This window comes from Arvicola amphibius, chromosome 9 (assembly GCF_903992535.2).
Source record: "Arvicola amphibius chromosome 9, mArvAmp1.2, whole genome shotgun sequence".
NCBI lineage: Eukaryota > Metazoa > Chordata > Mammalia > Rodentia > Cricetidae > Arvicola > Arvicola amphibius.
The window spans coordinates 70,155,372-70,177,550 of record NC_052055.2 but is presented as its reverse complement, the minus strand read 5'-3'; positions in this window follow the sequence as shown (position 1 = coordinate 70,177,550).

Below are 22,179 nucleotides of genomic sequence, written 5' to 3'. Positions count from 1 at the left end.
ACAAAAAAAAAAAAACAAAAAAAAAAAAAAAAAAAAAGAAAGATGGATGAGTTGTTCCTGAAGACAGTGAGAAATGCACCAGTGTTACAGAGTCCCCACTGTTTGACTTGGAAGAAGAGGTAACAGAGTTGAGCAGAGGCTCCGAGGAGATCGGAGCTGGAAGAGATCTCATCAGATCTCTCTACGTTCTAAGAGCCATGCCAGGGAACGACCTGAATTGTAATGGCTTGGATTCTAGTCTGGACACTTGCAGGTATGGGATTTGGGGTGACTCTCATCAGTTTCCAGGCTTATCATGGACTTCAGACTAAGCGTATTAGTCTAATAAAACACAGTGGTGCATGCCTGGAATCCTGACCCTTGGAAGCAGAAGATTGGTGAATTCCAGACCAGCCTGGGCTACACAGTAAGCCATCTTGGATTCTGTAATAAGACCTCGTATCAAAAAAATGTGGGAAAGTTAGGGAGGGGATTGGGATGTAGCTCAGGTGGTGGAGTACTTGCCTAGTTTTCCCAAGCCCTCCTTTTGATTCCCAGCACAATAGGATCCAGTCTTGGTGTGCACGTCTTTAATGCCAGCATTATTCTGGAGGTGGAGGCAGAAGGAATAGAATTCCCTTTTTCTTTCTTTCTCTCTCTCTCTCTCTCTCTCTCTCTCTCTCTCTCTCTCTCTCTCTCTCTCTCTCTTTCTTTTTTGTTTTTGCTTTGTTTTTCAAGACAGGGTTTCTCTGTGTATCCCTAGCTGTCATGGAACTTGCTCTGTGAACCACGTTGGCTTAAACTCACAGACAGCTGCCTGCCTCTGTCTCCTGAGTGCTGGGACTAAAGATGTGTGGCACTATGCCTGGCTGGAGAATCAGGTTTCCAAGGTCATCCTCAAAACTATCTATCCAGTTTGAGGCCATCTTGGGCTAGATGAGACCCTGTCTCAGAAGGAAAAGCAACCGAGGCCAGAAATTATCGCAATGGAAGTGTGGTCGAGACAGTACTGGGGCAGGAAAGAACTGGCTACTTGAACTGGGACAATGACAGGAGAGAATGGCCTACAGATGGGTAGACTCTCCAACCTCTCCATGCTAAGGAGTCCTCTGGGTAGTTCTTGGCCATATCCAGCCAGATCCTCCTCCTATTTATGGTTTTGACTTTAAGCTATTTGGCAAAGTAGATAGAATTTACTTTAATGACCGTCCAAGCCTGGTCACCCAACCCAGGGCTTTCATGTGGATCTTTACTCTGCCACCCTCTCCCAATCCCATAGTTTCCCCAATACCTGCCAGGGTCAGATTCTGTGTCTATTTAAGGTGACACTGGTTCATCTGACAGACTACAGTGACAGTGTAAGGGCTGGCAGCTGCCTAAGAGACAGACAAGTGGGGACACTGGCAAGGAGCAACGCAGGCATGTGGTCATGAATATCTAGACATGGCTGAAAATGCCTTGAATCCCAGTGCCAGGAGGTAGAGTCAGGAGAATCAGGAGATCAAGACAGGCCTCTGCTGCACAGTGAATCTGAGGAGTCGGAGCTGCTTAAGACTGTCAAAAAACAAACAGATTGTGCGCCCCTGGTCAGCAAAAGCTACATAGTGAGGCCCATCTCAAAAGCAAACACACAGGTAAATAAATAGGATAAATAGGTAAGATGTCTGAACAAGTAAATATGCTTGCTGCCAAGTCTGGTGAACTCAGGGTAATCCCCAGGACCCCCTTAGTGGGAAGAGAAAAGTGACTCCCACAAGTTGTCTGTCCACATGCACCACACATGTGCACACATGCACATACACACTTTAAAAAATATCTAGCCATGATGGAGGCAATAGGGGATATCAAGCAGACAAGACTTGGGAGTGGTCAGTCATACCTGTAATTTTAGCACTGGAGAGGTAGAGACCGGAGACCAGGATCTCCAAGGCTAGCCTTCTCTATATACTGAACACAAGAAGGCCAGCCCAGGCTACACAGGATTTTCTTCTCAAAAAAAGTACCTGTCCCTGCCAAGGAGAGAGGGAAATCTCAAGCACATAACTAGTAGCAATGAGCTCTGACAAGGGCAGAGAGAGCAGAGACCAAACACAGGCAAACAGAAGCTTCCCGTTCAGCCTGCAAAAGGCTCCATGAGAAGGGTGACAGCGGCTTTGGAAATTTCAGGAGTTTTACGAAGTACAGACATTTCCCCAGTGGTGGGTGACACTTACCTTGATGCTTGAAATCTCAGGGGGAGACATACCTATAGAAACTATTTTTTTCCTACATAAAATATGTGGGTATAATACCTGTCCTCACCTTTTTATTTATAAAGAATAGGAAGCCTGCCGGGCAGTGGTGGCACATGCCTTTAATTCCAGCACTCGGGAGGCAGAGGCAGGTGGATCTCTGTGAGTTCAAGGCCAGCCTGGTCTACAGAGCTAGTTCCAGGACAGGCTCCAAATCCTGTCCTGAGACAGACAGACAGACAAAAGGAAGTCCCTGAAGCAGTGGCCAGTTTACTCATATACCTCTTCTCCCTTCCCAGCTGAATTTTATTTTTTTGAGACAGGGTCTCATATAGCCCATACTGGCTTTGAACACATGTAGCTAAAGATGTCCTTGAACCTTTTTTGGTTCAGTTTGGTTTTTTGTTTTGTTTTGTAAAGCACAATTAATAAAAACTCAGAGAGCGGGGGCTGGAGAGATGGCTCAGCAGTTAAGAGCACTGACTGCTCTTCCTGAGGATCGGGGTTCAATTCCCAGCACCCATATGGCAGCTCACAACTGTCTGAAAATCCAGTTCCACGGGATCTGACATCTTCACAGCAATGCACATAAAATAAAGTTAAATAAACCATAAAAAAAATCAAAAAATGTTTAAAAAAATTCAGAGAGCAATTAGGGTTCAGCCTGAAGACCAGAAAAGCAAAACAGCTAGCTACCAGTTTTTACCTTGACCTCAGTCGATCCTGCCTCCAGAAATCTCAGAATGAGACTGTGCCTGAGAGCTATCTCCTCCTGTTTTATAATCCTCTCTAGGGCTGGGATTAAAGATGTGCACCACTGGGATTAGAGGAATGCACTGTCCAGTTTATGTGGCTACTGGGATTAAAGGTGTGTGTTACCATTGCCTGTTCTGTAAGGCTGACCAGTGTGGCTGTTTTGCTCTCTGATCCTTAGGCAAGCTTTATTTATTAAAAATACAAATGAAAGCCACTAAAGTTTTGTTTTCCAAAGCAGGGTTTCTCTGTGTAGCTCTGACTGTCCTGTAACTTGTTCTGTAGACCAGAATGGTTTGGAACTCACAGAAACTCACTTCTTCTGCCTCCTAAATTCTGGGATTAAAGGCTTGCACCACCATGCCCAGTCCAACCCTGAACCTTTAATCTTCCTGCCTTCACCATTGAAGGTCTGGGACTACAGACATTCCCACCTCACGGGGTTTACTCTGTGCAAAGAACTGAAGCTCAGGCTTCCTTCTTGCTGAGCTGGCGTTCTATGCCCGTGAAGGACACCATCCCCAGCCCTAACACTCTCTCCCCTCTTAAAAACACTGTTTGCTTCATAGCCCAGGCTGGCCTAGAAGTCTCAATCCTCCCTCAGCAGCTCCACTGTTTGGGGTTTCAAATGTATGCCACCTTGCAAGTTCCAAGCTGGCCTTGGACTTGCAACAATCTTCTTGTACCTTCTTCCTGAATGTTGGGATGGAGGGCCTTGTATCATGATGCCTTGCTTTGTGTATTAACTTTGTGTCCTCCAATGTTGCTTATAGTTATTCATTAATACCAGGAGTGTTCTTTCAGGCTTTCTACATCGATAGGTCAAAGAAACTCTTTTGTTTTATTTTATTTTTTTAGAGACAGGGTTTCTCTATGTAACAACCCTAGCTGTCCTGGAACTCCCTCTGTAGACTAGGCTGATCTTGAACTCACAGAAATCCGCCTGTCTCTGATGGCCACTTAATGTGGGTGCATAGTGAAATATTGAGTAGCAATGTATAGATTAACCATATTAGTACTGGCAGAATGGCTCAGTAGGTAGGGAGTTTATTGTCGGTCCTGATGCCCCGCCTGAGTTTGATCCTCAGACCCACGTGGTAGGAAGAACTGACTCTGCAAAGTTGTTCTCCGATCCCCATGTGTGTGCCAAGGCACACATGCTCTCACACACAGTCCTAGTAAATAATAAAAGTATGTTTCAAAAATACTGAGAGAGCTGGAGAGCTGACTCGCTGGTCTAGAGCACTGGCTGCTCTTTCAGAGGACCCTAGTTCAATTCCCAGCACCCACATGGCAGCTCATAACCACCTGTAAATCCAGTTCCAGGGGATCTGACACCATCACATCAATGCACATAAAATAAAGTAAAATAAATCATAAAGAAATTATTTTAAAAAAATATTGAGAGACTGGGTGGTGGTGGTGGTGCATGCCTTTAATCCCAGAACTTGGGAGGCAGAGGCAGGTGGATCTCAGTGAGTTCAAGGCCAGTCTGGTCTACAAAGTGAGTTCCAGGACAGCTAGGATTGTTACACAGAGAAACCATGTCTCAAATAAATAAATAAATAAATAAGTAAATAGAGAAAGCCAGACCTAGTGATGTAAGCCTTCAATCCCAGCACTTGGGAGGCAGAGACAGGAAAATCTCTGAGTTTGAGGCCAACATAGTCTATAGAGCTAGTTCTAGGTCAGTTAGTACTACACAGAGAAACCCTGTCTTGAAAAAAAATCACAGAAGAAAAATAAAAATACTGAGAGAAAATAAGAAACAAAATGATGTAGATACGTAAATGTATGATACATCTCAGGGAATTTCTCATTGTGTGAGAGGGTTTGCTGCACAAATATAAAGTCCTGTGTTCAGATCTCCAGCCTCCATACAAAAAGCTAGACTTAGCCCAATGCATACATGTGACTCCAGCCCTGGGTAGGGACAGAGATAAGAGAATCACTGGCTTGACGGCTTCTCCAACATGCTGCTGGCCCTGGGCTCGGTAAAAGACACTGTCTCAAGGGAACAGGGCAGAAAGCAATAGAGGAAGATGCCAACATAACATTCTCCTCATGGGTGCACACACCTGCACACACAGCCAAATAATGTACACACACACAAGCACACATTTACCCTTTTACCCTAGGCTGGCCTTGAACTTCCTATGTGATCAAAGATGACCTTGAGATCCCTGGTCCTGGGACCAGAGGCTCATTGTGTAGAAGGGCTTGACTCCTAAGCCCAAAGACTTGAGTTCCATTGCTGGAACCCGCGCTAAGGTGGAAGGAGACTCCACAAAGCTGCCCTCTGACCACCACACACAGGCTGTGACATACACACGCCCACACGAATACAAATAAATAAAAAGTTTTTAAAATTTCTTGATCCTTCTTCTTCCACCTCCCAAATGCTGAGATTTTAAGCCATGACTCCCAGTCTAAAGTTGCTTTTTAAAGTTTTGTTTTGTTTTGTTTTTTGAGACAGGGTTTCTCTGTTTAACAGTCTGAGCTGTCCTGGAACTGGCTCTGTAGACCAGGATGGCCTTGAACTCACAAAGATCCACCTGCCTCTGCCTCCCAAGTGCTGGGATTAAAGGTGTGCGCCACCCTCTCCCAGCTGGTTTTTAAATTTTTAATCTTATTTTATTGTATTCATTTCTCTGTGTGTGTGTGTGTGTTTTGTGTGTCTGTGTCTGTGTGTGTGTCTGTCTGTATGTCTCCGTGTGTGTCTGTGTGTGTGTGCGCGCGCGTGCCTGTCTCTGCGTGTGTGTGTGTGTGTGTGTGTGTGTGTGTGTGTGTCTGTCTGTCTGTCTGTTTGTGTGTCTGTGAGTGGGGGTACACCCATGCATGGTGCACATGTGGAGGTCAGAGGACAACTTTCAGAAGTCTGTCCTTCCATCATTAGTGGCAGGAATCAAGCTTGGGTTGTCACATTTGTGCAGCACAGTGCTTTAAACCCTTTGAGTCACCTTGCCGGCCCCTAAGAATTTGTTCGTGTGAATCTTTTCTTCTCTTACAAACTCTTATTTGTTTTTTATTTTCTGTCTGTAAGTGTTTGTATGTATTACACCACATGTTCACCTGGCGCTTAGAGGACAAAGGTGACCGATCCCCTGACATTTGAGTCACAGGTGGTTGTAGGTGCTGAGAACTAAACCAGGGTCCTCTGCAAAAGCAAAAAGTGCCCTTAACCAGTGAGCAATCTCTCCTGCCCTCTGAGTTTTCAAAGTCTAGTGACTTCATTTCATCTAGTGTGCTTCCCTTTGCCCTAAGCCCTTGCTCTGAGCCCATAGACGTACATACACACATACATACATATTAGGTTCTTTCCCTGATAACCTTACTTGGCAATAACTTTACTACTTCTTGGTCTCCAAATTTTGGGGGGAAATTTTCTTGGTCTTTGAAATGTAAAGTTCTGGGAATTAGTCATGGGGAAGGCGAATAATTTGGTGGAGAAGGTTCTCTGAGAGTGTCTCAGACTGAGGGTCACAGGCTGGTCCGTTCCTCACACTGAGTCACCTGCAAGCAGGCCCTCCTTGCTGGGGACTGGAGGGCGAAGAATGGCTCATCACAACCTTCTCCCCACCACTGAGTTTGGTTTCTTTGCATACACCTGCCTGACAAAGATTCAGTCTGTTTTAGGGACTGTTGCCCTGTGGCCCCCTCAATAACAATAACAGGCAGCCTTAGGCATCCATGCAGTCAAATAAGCAAGCAAGTCTGGTGTGGGGGCGCATGCTGATAGTCCCAGCACTTGGCTGGGGATCCATGTAGGGCTTCTCCTATGCGAAGCAGGCTCTGTCAGCAGCTAGATCCCTAACCCCCATTTAAATTTTTGTTTTATTTTTTGGGTTCTTTTTGTTTATTTGTTTGCTCTTTCTCTCTCTCTTTCTTTTTAAAAAAATAAAACAATGAATTATACACGTGTGTGGTATGCAAACATGAGTGCAGGTGCCTGTGGAGACCAGAATCAGGCATCAGATTTCAGTTACAGGCAGCTGTGAGCTTCCCGAAGATCTGGGACACGAACTTGGGTCCTTTGCAAAAGCAATGCAGGTACTCCTAGCCACCAAGGCATCTTTCCAGTCCTGCCCCGCCCCACTAGGCTTTTTTTCTTTCTTTCTTTAGGGTGTTTGTTTGTTTGACTTTTTAAGACAAGGTCTCACTCTGTAGCCCAGGATGGCTTAGAACTCACTGTGAAGCCCAAGCTGGCCTGTGTCAACCTCCTGGGGTTTGGATTACAGGAAAGACCAGCACTTCTGACTCTCTCAGTGTTTATATGAAACTGAAGTCACTGAGTGAGGAGAAAGTGCATTCTGAGTGCCTGATGCAAACCTATAGCCCCAGCCCTAGGAGGCTGATGTGGGAAAAGAGGGCATGAATCCTGGAGTCCAAGACCAGCGTGGGCAGCAGGAGAGACCCTATCTAAAAAGGTGGAAAGTCAAATACTCCTGATCCTAATAAATGATTAAACATTATCTATGTAAATTATAATGATCACACATGTTTAAAAAGCTTAAAGTGTAATGTGGAGAGATGCTCAGTGGTTAAGAGCACTGGCTGTTCTGCCAGAGGACCTGGAATTGATTCCCAGCACCCACCAGGTGACTCAATGCCTGTAATTCCTGTATCAGGGAATCTGACACCCTTTTCTGGCTTCCGTGGGCACCAGGCACGCGCGTGGTGCACATACATACACAGATGCAGGCAAAACTCTCAGAGAACACACTACACAGATAATAGTACATACAGATCATACACAGAGAACATAAATAAATAACTAAAAACCAGAAAGGGGCTGCTAGAAGGCTCCATGGTTAAAGGTACTTGTCACGTAAGCCCGGCAACCTGAGTTCAAGCCCTCCAGAGCCCACATGGTGGAAGGAGAGAATCGACCCTGCAGAGCTATCCTCTAACCTGCTCTCCATGGCACTACGAGATGGACACACATCATACAAACACACACAATTTTTAAAAAGTATGTGTCATATTACCCCAATTCTGTTCTGTGCAGAGAGCTGTGGGAAACTATTAGGCCATAGCCGATGACACACACTAGCGGTTCTAGGACTTACTACTCTCTTCTAGGAGAGACTGTCAAAGGATCAGAATGCTGAAGGCCATCCTCAACTGCCCAGCAAGTTCAAGGCCAGCTTGTACTACATAAGACCCTGACAGGCTCAAGAGAAACACCAAGTTAGTCAGCCATCTTTGTACCCCAAGTCCCTTTCAGGGTTGAAGTGATAGTAGTGACAGAATTTACCAGAGGAAGAATCAAGATGGGAAGTGAAGCAGGTTGTGGTTCAACAGGTGGCTACCCCTCTGTGACCCTTTCTAACTTGGGCTGTTGTTGAATAATAACAGGGACACTGGGGAGCCTCCTCCAGGGGCCTCTGTAAACTGGCAGTGGGTTTTCTGTATAACTGGTGTATAAGCTGCTTCTGTATAACTGGTGTATAAACTGCTTCTGTACAATTGTATGCTGAGTTCTGCTTAGTGTTTTCCGACCAGACCGATGTGAGCTCCAGCTGTTTCCTCTCAGAGGAAGAGGGAGCTGGGGGTGGTGGCTCAGACTTGTAATCCCAGGACTGGAGAGGTAGACTCAGGAGGATTAGGAGTTCAAAGTCATCCTTAGCTACATAGGAGGCTTGTAGACAACTCATAGCTATGTGAGATCATGTCTTTAAACAAAGCAAAGCACAAGAATGGAGGGGGGCTGAAGACATGGGGGTTAGAGAGAGGGGAGCTAGAGAGGGGAGCTGGAGAGGGGGTACTGCAGAGAGGGGGGCTGGAGAGAAGGAGGTTGGAGAGAGGAGATGGAAAGAGGGGGACTGTAGGGGATGGAAAGATGGGAGCTAGAGAGATGGGGGCTGCAGAGTGGGGCTGTAGGGGGGCTGTAGAGATGGGGGCTGGAGAAAGGGGGACTTAAGAGAGGGGCTCAGCAGAAGGAAGTAAGCTACTCTTACAAAGGACTGAAGTTCTGTTCCCAGAACCCATGTTAGGCAGGTCATAACTGCTTGTAGCTTCAACCCCAGGGAATCTGATACCCATTTCTGGAGGGCACCCAAATACATGTGACATGTGCGCACACGCGTGCGCGCATACACACACACACACAGCCACACACACACACACACACATATGTTAAAGAAAAAGCTTCTTAGCCTCAAGCACTTGTGTGGGATATCCTGTTTACAGATGAGAAAACAAGCAAGGGATAGAGAGTCTACCCAACTCAGATTGTACAGCTGCTAAAAAATAACAGAACCAGATGTGAAACCAGGCAGGAGCTGGAGGCAAGGGACTCGCCTAACATTGTGAGACCCTGGCTTCCATTCCCAGCACCACAAACAAAACAAAACAAAACAGCTAAGCCAGGCAGGGAGCCTGGCTATGGAATGAGATTTTGTTTTTGTTGTCATTTTTATGATGTCCAACGAAAGCAGAGAGACACAGACACTCAGCAAGGCCACACAGCTGGTACCTCGGACATCTGGGAATCAAACCAAGTTCAAGTCCAGAACTCACCCTGGTAACCATGACCCTGTTCTAAGTCTGTGGTAGTTCTTATTATCGCTCACATGCTTGTTCTTTTGGACTTAGCAAGTGTTCAGAGAAGACTGGGTCTGTTCAGTGTTAGGACCACAGACATGTGCTGAGATCTACCCCTAGGCCTCATGAATGCTTTCAAAATGGAGATCATGCAAGACGGAGAGATTGCTCAGTGCTAACGAGCATGCACTGGTCTTCTAGAGGACCCCACTTCTGTTTCCAGTACCTGTGTCTAACTCCAGGGGACCTGACACCGCTGGCTTCTGAGGGCACCTGCACTCACATGCGCACACCCTGACGCAGACACGCATGTACACATAATTTATAAAAAATAGAAGATCTAGGGCTGGGGATAAGCTCAGCTGGTGCAGTGTTTATCTAGCATGAATGAAGTCCCTGACTCCATCCCCAGCACCACATAAACTATGTGTCCTGGTTCTCACTTGCAATCCCTGCACTTGGTAGATGGAAAGAAAGTCAGAAGTTCAAAGTCAGAAGCAAAACAAACAACATAAAACAACCCCACCAAGTAGTGGGGACTGGGTAATAAAGTACTTGCCACACAAGCATCAGGATCTGAGTTTGATCCCCAGAATCCTGGGGAAAACATTGGTATGGTGTATGCTTACAATCCTAGCACTGGGAAGGCAGAGACTAGAGGCCCCTGGGGCTCACTGGCCAGCCATTCTAGCCTATGAGAGCTCGGTGAGTTCCAGGCCAGTGAGAGACCCTGTGTCAAGGGACGTGCATGGTGTTTCTGTGGATGATACCCAAGGTTGTCCTCTGCTCTCCCGTGCATAAGCACACACACACACACACACACACACACACACACACACGAACAAAGCAGCCTATATACTATATCCCGACATTCTCAACTCGTACTATGTATGACATCCGTTATAAGGCAGTCCATCTACAGAGTCTTCTACCGTTGGGACGTTATCCATTATAAGGCAGTTCATCTATCAAGTCTTCTACAGTTGGGATGTTTTGGTTGTTTCTTTTTTTTTTTTTTCAGAGACAGAAAGGGAAATGGCAGGAATGTGGCTGAGTTTATCAGCTTGCCTCTTTGTGTAAAGGCTTTCCAAGACTGGAATCAAAGGCCTGGAGTCGACCACTCGAGCAGGAGAGGAAGTTCTGATTAGTAATGGTGCCAGGATGTAGAGAAGAGGAACAGAGCCGCGCTGTTCAGCAGGGATTTGGCATAGCTTGCTGAGATAGGAGATTTGGGATCCATTTCAGAAGTATTTGTAATTCTCTCTCTGGGTATTGTAGTGTTCTTCAGTGCTCTCCAGCCTAGCATCTCACTGACATTTCCCAGACACATGTGGGAGGGGCAGAGCAGGGTGGGACCATTCTCTTCCCAGCTCAGCCATGTGCGGCCATCTGGAGTCCCAGGGACCATTCATCCCATCTCCTTCCCTTTTCCTCTCAACTCAGTGCCCCTTTAAAGTCTTCCCTTTAATGTTCTACTTTCCGGGGGCTGGGAGATGGCTCAGTGGATGAGGTGCCTGCTGTACAAGCATCAGCACCTGAGTTTGGCTCCGCAGCACCCCACATATGACAGCAGGGCCTGTTCTCTGTCTTTGTGCGGGATGGATGGAGACAGGTGTATCCCCAGATCTTGCTGATCTAGTCTAGATAATCAGCGAGAGACCTGATCTTCAAAGAATGGTGGAGAGCCATCTGGGAAGACAACAGACATACACACACACTCACACACACACACACACACACACACACACACACACATGTACACACAACACACACATGAATACACGTACACATACATGCACATGTGCACACTCACACGCACGCACACGTGCACACTCACACACATGAACACACACGTACACTCACACACACACATAGCATGCACACGAGCACACTCACACACATGCACATGTGCACATTCACCGTGTCTTCAAATATCTCAGGTCCAAACTGACAAGAAGGTCCAAGACCATCAGATGAACCTTACCCATGATACTTTTCGTTTGAGGTCTCCTTAGCTTGGTCCTGAACACTTCCCAGGCTCTGTCCTAGCTGTTATTATACATAACTTTACATGATGTTAACATAATTGAAAACAAATTATTACATTATTTATGTACTTGTTTTGTTCATGAAGGTAGGTACCCACATTGGCACACATGTGGAGGTCCACGGACAGCTTTTGAGAGTCACCCACCATAGCAGGGATAAAATTCAGGTCAGCCAGGCGGTGGTGGCTCACGTCTTTAATCCTAGCACTCAGGAGGTAGAGACAGGCAGATCTCTGTGACTTCAAGGCTAGCCTGGTCTACAGAGCGAGTTCCAGGACAGGCCCCAAAGCTACAGAGAAACCCTGTCTTGAAAAAAACAAAACCTCAGGTCACCAGCCTCAGCCAGCATTTTATAGAGGAGGGAGGAGGAAGTTTCCAGGACCTAAGGTCTTATCCAAGCTACCTTGGACAAGGTAGGGTTTATGACCTAGGATTCAAGAGCCAGGGCTGTCTAAGCTCCCTGGTCACACGATAGTAATTACCACATATTCTTTACAGCCTTCACGATGTCCAGAGCAAGGGAGAGCATAGCTAGGAGAAACGCCCCAGAAGCCACAGGAAACTTTCATCACTAAAATCCACACAAGCTCACTTACAGAACATGGGGGCTGCACAGGACACCAGGCACACACTGCTTTCTCCTTTCTTTACTGTTTGAGGGTAGTGTCTGTGCTGTGGGTGTGTAACTGTGGGCGTGTGTGTCATAGATGCCTGTGAGTTCTGAGGTTCTCTCCTTCCACGAAAGTTTCCTTAGGCTTGTATGGAAAGTGCTTTTACCCAAGCGGCCATCTTGCCAGCCCATCAATTTTATTTCTCTTTTGAGACAGTCTATTTAGCCCATGCTAGCCTGGAGATCACCGTCCTCCTGCATCTGTCTCTTGAGACAGTCTGTTTAGCCCATGCTAGCCTGGAGCTCACCGTCCTCCTGCACCTGTCTCTACATTCAATCTACAATACATTGACTATCTTTTTTTTTACTTATTTATTTTGTTTGTAGCATCTTCAGCATTGTACTGATAACTTTACAGGCTCTGTTCTTGCTACTTTTACAAACAACTTTATGTGTATTTAGATATACTATATAACAAATAACAATTATTTATTTATCTTGACCAGATCTTGACCTGTAGCCTAGGCAGGTCTCAACCTTGAAATCCTGCCAGACTTTGCCAGTGTTGAGATTATAGGTGTGTACCACCTCTGTTGGTTTTATTTCTATGTGAGATCTTAAATCACTCTGAGTCTCTGTTTCTTTAGCCACAAAATGGAGATAATAAACACTGATTGATTCTATAAGACCACTGGGAGAATAAAATGAGATAATGCTTCTATGTTTAAAAAAAAAAACGGACACAAACCTCGAGTGTGGGACACACTGATTCCAGCACTCCAGTGATGGGAGACAGGAGGGCTCCTGGTACTCACCGGCCATCCATCACAGCCAAACTGATGGCTGCAGGACCAGGGGGAGACCTGGTAGCTGCAGGACCAGGGAGAGACCTGGTGGCTACAGGACCAGGGGGAGACATGTCTCAGAACACTATGATGGGGAGGTTGCAGAGTCAGCATTGAGAGCCCTGGTGGCTGCAGGACCAGGGAGAGACATGTCTCAGAACACTGTGATGGGGAGGTTGCAGAGACTCAACGTTTCAGAGCATTTGCTCTTCTTGTGAGGATCTGAGTTCAGTTGCTAGCACCTATGTCAGGTGATTCATAACCTCTGTAACTCTAAGTCAGGGCATCTAATCTCTTCTGGAATCCATGGGTTCGTGTGTACAGCCCACACACAGTCACACATATAGACATGTAATTAAAAATAAATCTAATAATATTTATTTTATAACAGCAACATCAATTAATAATAATAATAATAATAATAATAATAATAATAATAATAGATGGAGCCAGATGTGGTTGGCACTCGCCTTTAGTTCCAACACCAGGGAGGCAGAGGCAGGCAGATCTCTGTGGATTCAAGGCCAGCCTGGGTTACATAGTCAGTTTTAGGTCAGCCCTGTCTCAAAACAAGAAAAAGAAATTAAAAAAGAAATGTGGGGAGCTGCAGAGAAGACCACCTGATGTCCACATGTATATGCATGGATACATGCACTCCCACACACGTGTGCACAAACATAAACCACATGAGCACATATATACATACCACACTCAAGGATGTATTTTCTGCCTTGAATGGGGCAGAAGAATGAGAGGAAGTAAGATTATTAATATAAACTTGAAATGTAGATTTCCTGAAGGGTGTCCCTTCAGCTCTGTGACCTTAAATGACTGATCAAGGTCTCAGTTGTCTTTTTACCACAAGCTGGAAGAGAGGACCACAGAGCAGAGCAGGCACCTTACATGTAGTATTTACTGAGTCCTCGGGACAACCCTGCAAGATTTAGGTAGAAGGAAAATCTGAGATTCAGGCAGATTAAGTCCCGTATCTTTTGCCAGGCAGTAGTGGTGCATGCTTTTAATCCCAGCACTTGGGAGGCAGAGGCAGGTAAATCTCTGTGAGTTTGAGGCCAGCCTGGTCTAGAGATGAGATCTAGGACAACCAGGGCTACACAGAGAAACCCTGTGCCAAAAAAAAAGCAAGAAAGAAAAAGAAAAGAAAAAAAGTGGGGGGAAGAGTACCATACCTCAGACCAGCAAGCAATAGGTCTGTGATTTCAGTCCAGATTGCACAGAAGGGAGCATATGCTTTCAAGGATTGCAGAACTCATTCATGGTTTTATTTTATTTTTGAAACAATGTCTTACCATGTATCCCTGGCTGGCCTGGAACTCACAGAGATCCACCTGACTCTGTTTCCCCAGTGCTGGGATGAGAGGCATATATATCACCAAGCCTGGTTTATTTATATTTTTTTTAATTATTTTCTTGCAAAAGTGTCCATGCAGTCCAGGCTGGCTTCAGACTGACAAGGAATCCGAGTGTGACCTTGACGTGCTGGTCGCTGGCTCTTCTGAGATGCTAGGACTACAGCTGTACACCATCACGCCTTTTCCTGGAAACAGATGTTCATGTTGCCCAGGCTGGCCTCAAAGCTGATACACACCCAAAGATGACCTTAGACTTCTGCCTCTACCTTCCCAGTGCTAGGGTTGTAGTGCCTGCTTCTTTTCCTCCATTAAGTTGCATACTCATTGCTTGCAACTTCATATTATACTGATTTTATAAATACTTTCCTTAGAATAATAAAAAAAAGCTAGCCAGGCATGGTGGGTGATGCACACCTTTAATCCTAGCCCTGTGGAGGCAGTGGCAGGCAGGGCAGGTCTCTGTAAGTTTAAGTTCAAGACCAGCCTTGTCTATATAAAGAGACCATCTCAAAAAAAAAGTATCTTGTATGATTGGAGTTATGTGTGTGTTTGTGTGTGTGTGTGTGTCTCTGTGGATCTGTGTGGGTCTGTGTGGGTATGGTGGTATGTGTATGTATATGTAGGTACAATTGGAGGTCAATGGCATCAAATCTCCTGGAGCTGGAGTTACAGAGTTTTCTGAGTCTCCTGATATGAATGCTAAGAACTAGAAAAGGGTTATTTCAAGCTGGAATTTGTAAGACACTTAAGTAATCCTGATACCTTGGAAGCTGAGGCAGGCTCGCTTGAGTTTGAGGCCAGGTTTGGACTACATAATAAGTTCAAAGCCTGCCAAAACTGCATAATGAAACCCAGATTTTAAAAACCCAAAAATAACAGCAACAAGAGTTCACTTGAGCTTCCCAGGTCATTGTTGATAATACCATACCCCATCAGGGGCATAGCCAATTGTGGTGACTCACACCTGTAATCCCAGTTCTTAGGAAGCTGAGGCAGGAGGACTGCCTGGAGTTTGTGGCCAGCTTGGGCTACAGAGTGAGAAGCTGTCTCAAAAAAAATTTTTTTTTCGGGTGGGGGTTTTAAGACAGGGTTTCTCTCCATAGCCCTCTATGCCATGGAACTCTCTCTGTAGACCAGGCTGATCCACCTGCCTCTGCCTCCTGAGTGCTAGGATTAAAGGTGAGTGTCACCATGGCCGCCCCCTTCCCCCAATTAAGTATTGTGATTTTTGTCAAATTTTGAGGAAACACTATCAGAGATTCTTCCCCATCTGTAACATAGGGTTTCATGGTTCCTAGTGCAGGGGCTCATCTGCAATAGCCCTGAAATTTCACACCCTTTGCTGCCAGCTAAGTGCTATCTCCCTTAATGTCAGCATTTTGTGTCGAGCCAGCAAGAAGTAATCTCCACCAGCACGGTTTCCTGTCTTCTGTGCTCTGAACGTAGTGACGATGGCCAGAATTATGGAAATAATGTACAGGGGCTGGGGGTAGCTCAGCAGCAGTGCTTGCTACTGCTGCAAGGATGCACTGCAGGATTTCAACCCCCAGCACTTGAGGGAGGGAGGGAGGGAGGGAGGGACATGATGGCTGACTCATTTCCCATTTGGGAAGCGGAGGCAGGAGGATCTCTGACATTTGGGGCTAACCTGAGCTACATAATGAGATGTGATCCTGTCCCAAAAAGAAAGAAAAAGAAAAGACAGACTCCCTTTTTATTGCTCTCTGACCTTTTGCATTTATTTATTTATTTATTATTTATTTATTTCCTTGTTTTAAATCAAAGTTTTACTGTTGTAGCCCTGGCTGGCCTAAAACCCCTAGTAATTCTCCTGCCTCAGCCTCCTGAGGGTTGGGATTACAAGAGTGAGTTATCACACCTGGTTAACTTTTTTATATTATTATTCTCTCAGCTATTACATTCTGATCACACTTTCCCCTCCTTTCCCTCACCCCAGTCTCTACCCCACCACCTCCCCTCTCCCCTTAGAAAAAAAGCAAGCCTCCCAGGGACATCTATCAAACACAGCATAACAAACTACCGTAAGACCAGGCACACAACCTCACGTCAAGTTGGAGAAGGCAGCCCAACAGGAAGAGGAGGGTCATACAGTGGGCAGAGTCAGAGACAGCCCCCTACTCCCACTGTTAGGAGTCCCACGAGGACACCAAGCTACTCAGCTATAACGTGGACCAAGGTCAGATCCCTCTAAGCTCCAAATTATTTAAGTAGGATTATCTAAATAATTCTAAAAATTATTTTTTGCATTTATTTACTTACTTTCTTGTGTACGTGGTAGCAGTAGAGGGCTCATGCATCACACACCTGTGGAGGTCAGAGGACAGCTTGTGGGATCTGTTGTCACTTTCCACTGTGTCCTGGACACGGAGCTCAGGGAGGTGGTCGGCAGGCTTGGCAGCGAGTGCTTTATCCCAGTCTGGCCTTCCGAAGGGCGTTCGCTATAAAGTATGGGACGAGAAAGCATGCCAAGCACTTATAGTGGTTTAACCTAGAAGAGGGAAGGCTGGAAGGCAGATAATACCCATGCTCCGTTGCTGGGGACATCGAGGGCGTTGGAATCACTAATGCTGAGACTTAGATCCCAGAGACTGGGGCGGTGCTGGGCAGTCCCACATACCCATCACTAGGCCTAAAGATGCCTTGAGCTCCCTGGCCTCCAGGTGGCCCAGCAATTGTTGGGGGGCTGGGTGTACTAAAAGCAAGCCTGAGCTAAAGGCTGAGCATTTGTAATTAATATCAAGTCTCTGTGTGGTTATTTGGGAACTGAAGGCAGGACAGGAAAGGACGCCCACAGGAGGCATCTCATCATATTGAGTCAGCAATTCTCTTCCCCCTCAGTAGCTCACAGAGAACCCAGACATGCTCTTTGATTTCCAGCTACCACCAATGCCTGGCACACGGGAGCCGCTGTCCATGGAATACCCACTGCATGCCATGATCCTTACCCCTCTCCCCTCACTCAGCATTTAACTCATGCTTTCAGGCTGAAATCGGTAGTCCCATTCTACAGATGGAGCAACTGAGGCTCAGTCCCCTATCCAAGCTCAAAAGTGGTGGGGCTGGCAATCAAATCTTGGGGTGTTCCATTATAAGCTTTCCATGAGGATCTAGCAATGCTGAGTTGCTTATATATTGAATTTCTTTTTAAGCATTTTTAGTACCATTATTTATTTTTATTGTATGTGTATGGGTGTTTTACCTGCATATATTTCTATGCACTATGCACCATATATCATGTGTGCTTGCCTGATGTCTAGGATCAGAAAAAGTCATAGGATTCCCTAGAATCGGAGTCACAGATGGTTGTGAACCACCATGTGAGTGCTGGGAATTGAACCTGGGTCCTCTGCAAGAGCAACGAGCGCTCTCAAGCCTTCCCTCCGGCCTCTAATGGCATCATTTGCTTTTGATGAGCTGTAGGAGAGAGAGAATGAAGAAGCTAGGCAGTGGAAGTCACTGTTTCCTGGTCAGGAGACTTCCAGGGCAGAAAGCCCCCTTGCCCTAACCCAGGCCCCAGAGAGAGACACTGCCACCACGGCTCCACCTCTTGTCTCTTTCAAGATGTTCTTCTCTGTGATTCAAGAAAGATGCCAAGGGTCTGAAATCAGAGATGACCCAACAGAAACACAAATTCCTCAAAAATGTATTCTCTTCCTAGAGGAATTTCCCTTCCCATGTCTTCTTCCCTGTGCCAAGCAGTCCCTGCAGTCTGCAGGCTATGGTCAGCTCAGTGCCTTAGCCTGGCTCCTCACTGGGCCTGGGAACAACAGCAAGCTTCCGTCCATCATGTCCCTGATTCTGGATGCTGCCTGCTCTCATCCACTTAGTTTGATCATTAAATCCCAATCTGGGATTCCTCTGATCTGGGCTCAAATGCTCTGTCCACCTCTTCTTAACTGTGTGACTTGGAGAGTTTAGTCTACCTCTCTGTGCTTTGCTGTACTCACCCGCAAAATGAGGATAACAAAACAATACATTTGAGCGTTAATAGTCTTCTAGGAGCCGGGCGGTGGTGGCGCACGCCTTTAATCCCAGCACTCAGGAGGCAGAGGCAGGCGGATCTCTGTGAGTTCGAGGCCAGCCTGGTCTACAAGAGCTAGTTCCAGGACAGGCTCTAAAGAAAGCTGCAGAGCCGGGCGGTGGTGGCGCACGCCTTTAATCCCAGCACTCAGGAGGCAGAGGCAGGCGGATCTCTGTGAGTTCGAGACCAGCCTGGTCTACAAGAGCTAGTTCCAGGACAGGCTCCAAAGCCACAGAGAAACCCTGTCTCGAAAAACCAAAAAAAAAAAAAAAAAAAAAAAAAAAAAAAAAAAAAAAACTGCAGAGAAACCCTGTCTCAAAAAAACAAAAACAAACAAAACAAAACAAAAGTCTTCTAGGGGCAGAGTTTGCTGAGAAGAGTCTAATCTGGACTCAACTTATTTTCTGTTTAAATATATTAGTATTTTCTCAGTCAACTTTAAAATGTATATTAAAATACATTCGTGATACATGAAATATATTTTAAAATATAGTATTTACAGGTACATATCTCCATAGGTTCTGCAATCAAACTTGGCTTCTTATGTTCATAAGGCAATCCCTTCATTGACTGTCTCTCTGAGCCAACAAACGAAGGCTGGGACAGGGACCCATGCACACATTGTCTTAGATAAGGTCTCACTATGTAGATCAGGCTAAGCTGAAGCTCACTATGTAGACCAAGCTGGCCTCTCTGCCTCCTCATTTCTGGGACTAAAGGCATGTGCCACCATAGCCAACCTATGGTTTATTTTATTTTTATCTGTGTGTGTGCACATGTGCACGTTCGCATGCATGCAGATACCATGTAGAGGCCAGGGGGGCTGAAGAGATAGCTCAGTGGTTAAGAGTACTGACTGCTCTTCCAGAGGACCCGGCTTCAATTCCCAGCACCCACATGGCAGCTCACAACTGTCTGAAAATGCAGTTACACAAGATCTGACACCTTCACACCAATGCACATAAAATAAAGTTAAATAAATCATTAAAAAATTTTAAAAATATAAAAAGGTCAGAAGAAGGAGTTGGATCCACTGGACCTGGAGTTATAGGCAGTTGCTAGTTTCCATGTGGGTGCTGGGACCTGAACTCTGGTTCTCTACAATAGGAAGCTAATGCTCTAAGCCGCTGAGTCATCGTGGCAGCCCCTTTCCTTTCCTACTTTCCTCCTCTCCTCTCCTTCAAGTCTCACTCTGTAGTTTAGGCTGAAACATGGGATCATTCTATTGCCACAGCCTCCTGAGTGAGGAGACTGTAGGGTTTTTTGCAGCAGTCTCCTGTGTCCCAGGCTGGCCTTGAACTGCTGATCCTCCAGACTTCCTCTCCCAGAGGCTGAGGCTGGGCTTGTAGTCGTGAGTCACTCACTCTGCTTAGCTCCTTTCTCTTTTCTTCGGTCCGAGCCCAACCCCAGAATTCTGTGAATTCTCAATTATTCATGCTGTGGAGCGCTTAGGGGGCAACTGCAAATGAGAGAATATATTAATAAATTAGGAAGCTCCAGTTGCCCTCTGATAATAAGATTATTGTTATGGATGAAGAGGTTTGACTCAATAGATTGTTGATTTGAGAATAATTATATCCAGTTTAGGAGGGGTCTGGCCCTCTGGGAATTTCCGATATGGGATGGATAGAACATCCCACGGAGAAGTAGTTTACCGATCCAGTAAATTGTGGGTTTGTTTGTTTTTGAGACAGGATCTTACTATATATCTCTGGCTATCCTGGAACTCACTGTGTAGACCTGGCTGGCTTTGATCTCCCAGAGATCCATAAACTGACTGGATTCATTTGTTTTTGTTTTTTGCCACAGCATCTCTTATAGCCCACAGATTCAGTGTATAGCTGAGGATGACCCTAAATCTCTGGTCCTTCTGCCCCTTAATGCTTAACTGCTGAGTTCATAGGCATCCATCACCTTATCATCATGCCCAATCATGTAAGATAAATTCTTTTCTTTCTTTCTTTCTTTCTTTCTTTTCTTTTCTTTCTTTCTTTTTTTTTTTTTTTTTTTTTTTTGGAGACAGGGTTTTTCTGTGTAACTTTGTCCTGGAACTTGCTCTGTATACCAGTCTGGCCTTGAAGTCACAGAGATCCCCTGCCCCCTGCCTCCTAAGTACTGGGATTAAAGGGCCACCACCGCCCTGTTGTAAAATAAAGGTACAAGAAAAAGAAGGTTGAGTCCTGCCCCGGGGAAAATCCTGTTGCTCCCAGCTCAGTTTCAGAATCACTTGGGGATGATATCTGGCCTGATGGCATATACCTATAATCCCACCATTTGGAATTCAAAACCAGCCTAGGATGCCTAATAACACCCCCCCCCCTCTCTCTCTCTCTCACACACACACACACACACACACACACACACACACACACACACAGCATTGTGTTGCATACCTGTAACCCTAGCACTGTGTAATCTTAGTGTTCAGGCAGGTAGAGGAAGTAGATCAGGAGTTCAAGGTCATCCTCTCTCACGTAGTGAGTTCAAGGCCAGCTGAACCACAGAAGACCCTGTTTCAAGACAACAAAAAAAGGAAGAGACGGGAAAGTAATTGTTAGAGGACTGGGGGCGTGGCCCATCATAAAGAATGCGTGTTGTGCCGGCGTGTGGAGTCTGAAAGCCTAGTACACAGATGAAAGCTAGGCAAGAGCCAGGAGGTGCTGGTGCACGCCCTTGATCCCAGCCCAGGGAGGCAGAGGCAGGAGGATCTCTGGGAGTTAGAAGCCAGCCTGGTCTACAGAGTTCCAGGACAGCCAGAGCTACACAGAGAAACTCTTGCTTGAGAAACAAAACAACATAAAAAACCTCGGCAAGGCTTCACACGGCTATGACCCCAGAACTGAAGGGCAGAAGTAAGGTGCTCCATGGCCAGCAATCCTACCCAAAATGGCGAGCTTCCATTTCAGTGAGAGACCTTGTCACAGGGAATAAAGCAGAGGCCTCCCCACTCACATGCATGGATGCAAACACTGGCATCCGCACATATGTTTACATAAACACGTGCCAATTTTAAAAAAAATAATAGCCTTTGTAAAGATAAAGAACTGACCCAGCATTAGAATCCTTTTCTAGCATGTAAGCGGCCTGGTACAGCAAGCCAGTCGGTGAGTCAGTCAGTCAATCCCTGCTTCTAGGTGTGAACCCGAATTCAGTCCCTTTCCCTTCCTTCAGACAGGGTCTCACTGGGAAGACAAGGGCCTTCCTCAGTTTTTGCATTTTCCTGCTCTCATGCCATAGCTGTGGAACAGGGCGTGAAGGGAAGCGCTAACGTGGAATTAACCGCACGCATTATAAACTGGACATCTTAGACCACCTCTGCCTACCAAGTGATTTAGATTTCCCTGCTGTACAGACAAGAGCCTTGAGGCTTATGTACAACACTCAGTTGTACTGTGCCCCTGGCAGAGCCTCTGTTTGAACCTAACTCTGTCTACTGGGCTTGTGTCTCCGGTCACATCCCACACCATCATGGGAAGTCAGTGTAGAATCCTATTCCCAGAAACTGAAATGGAGATAGCTCACGCGTGAATCGGTCCCTAATGGGTCAGAGCAAAGATATGCAGCCGGATTGAGAGAGGCACAAAGGCTGGGAGGCTGAGCAAGCCTCGACCTTTACCCTTTGGCCTCTGTTAGCATATCTAAAAGAGGAATGTGGCCGGGAGTGGGCCTCTGTAGGGCAAGTTAATACAGGGAGGTCTATTGGAGGGAGGGGTCCTGGCCCACCAGCGGCTCTGGCCCTAACTTTCCCTCTGACC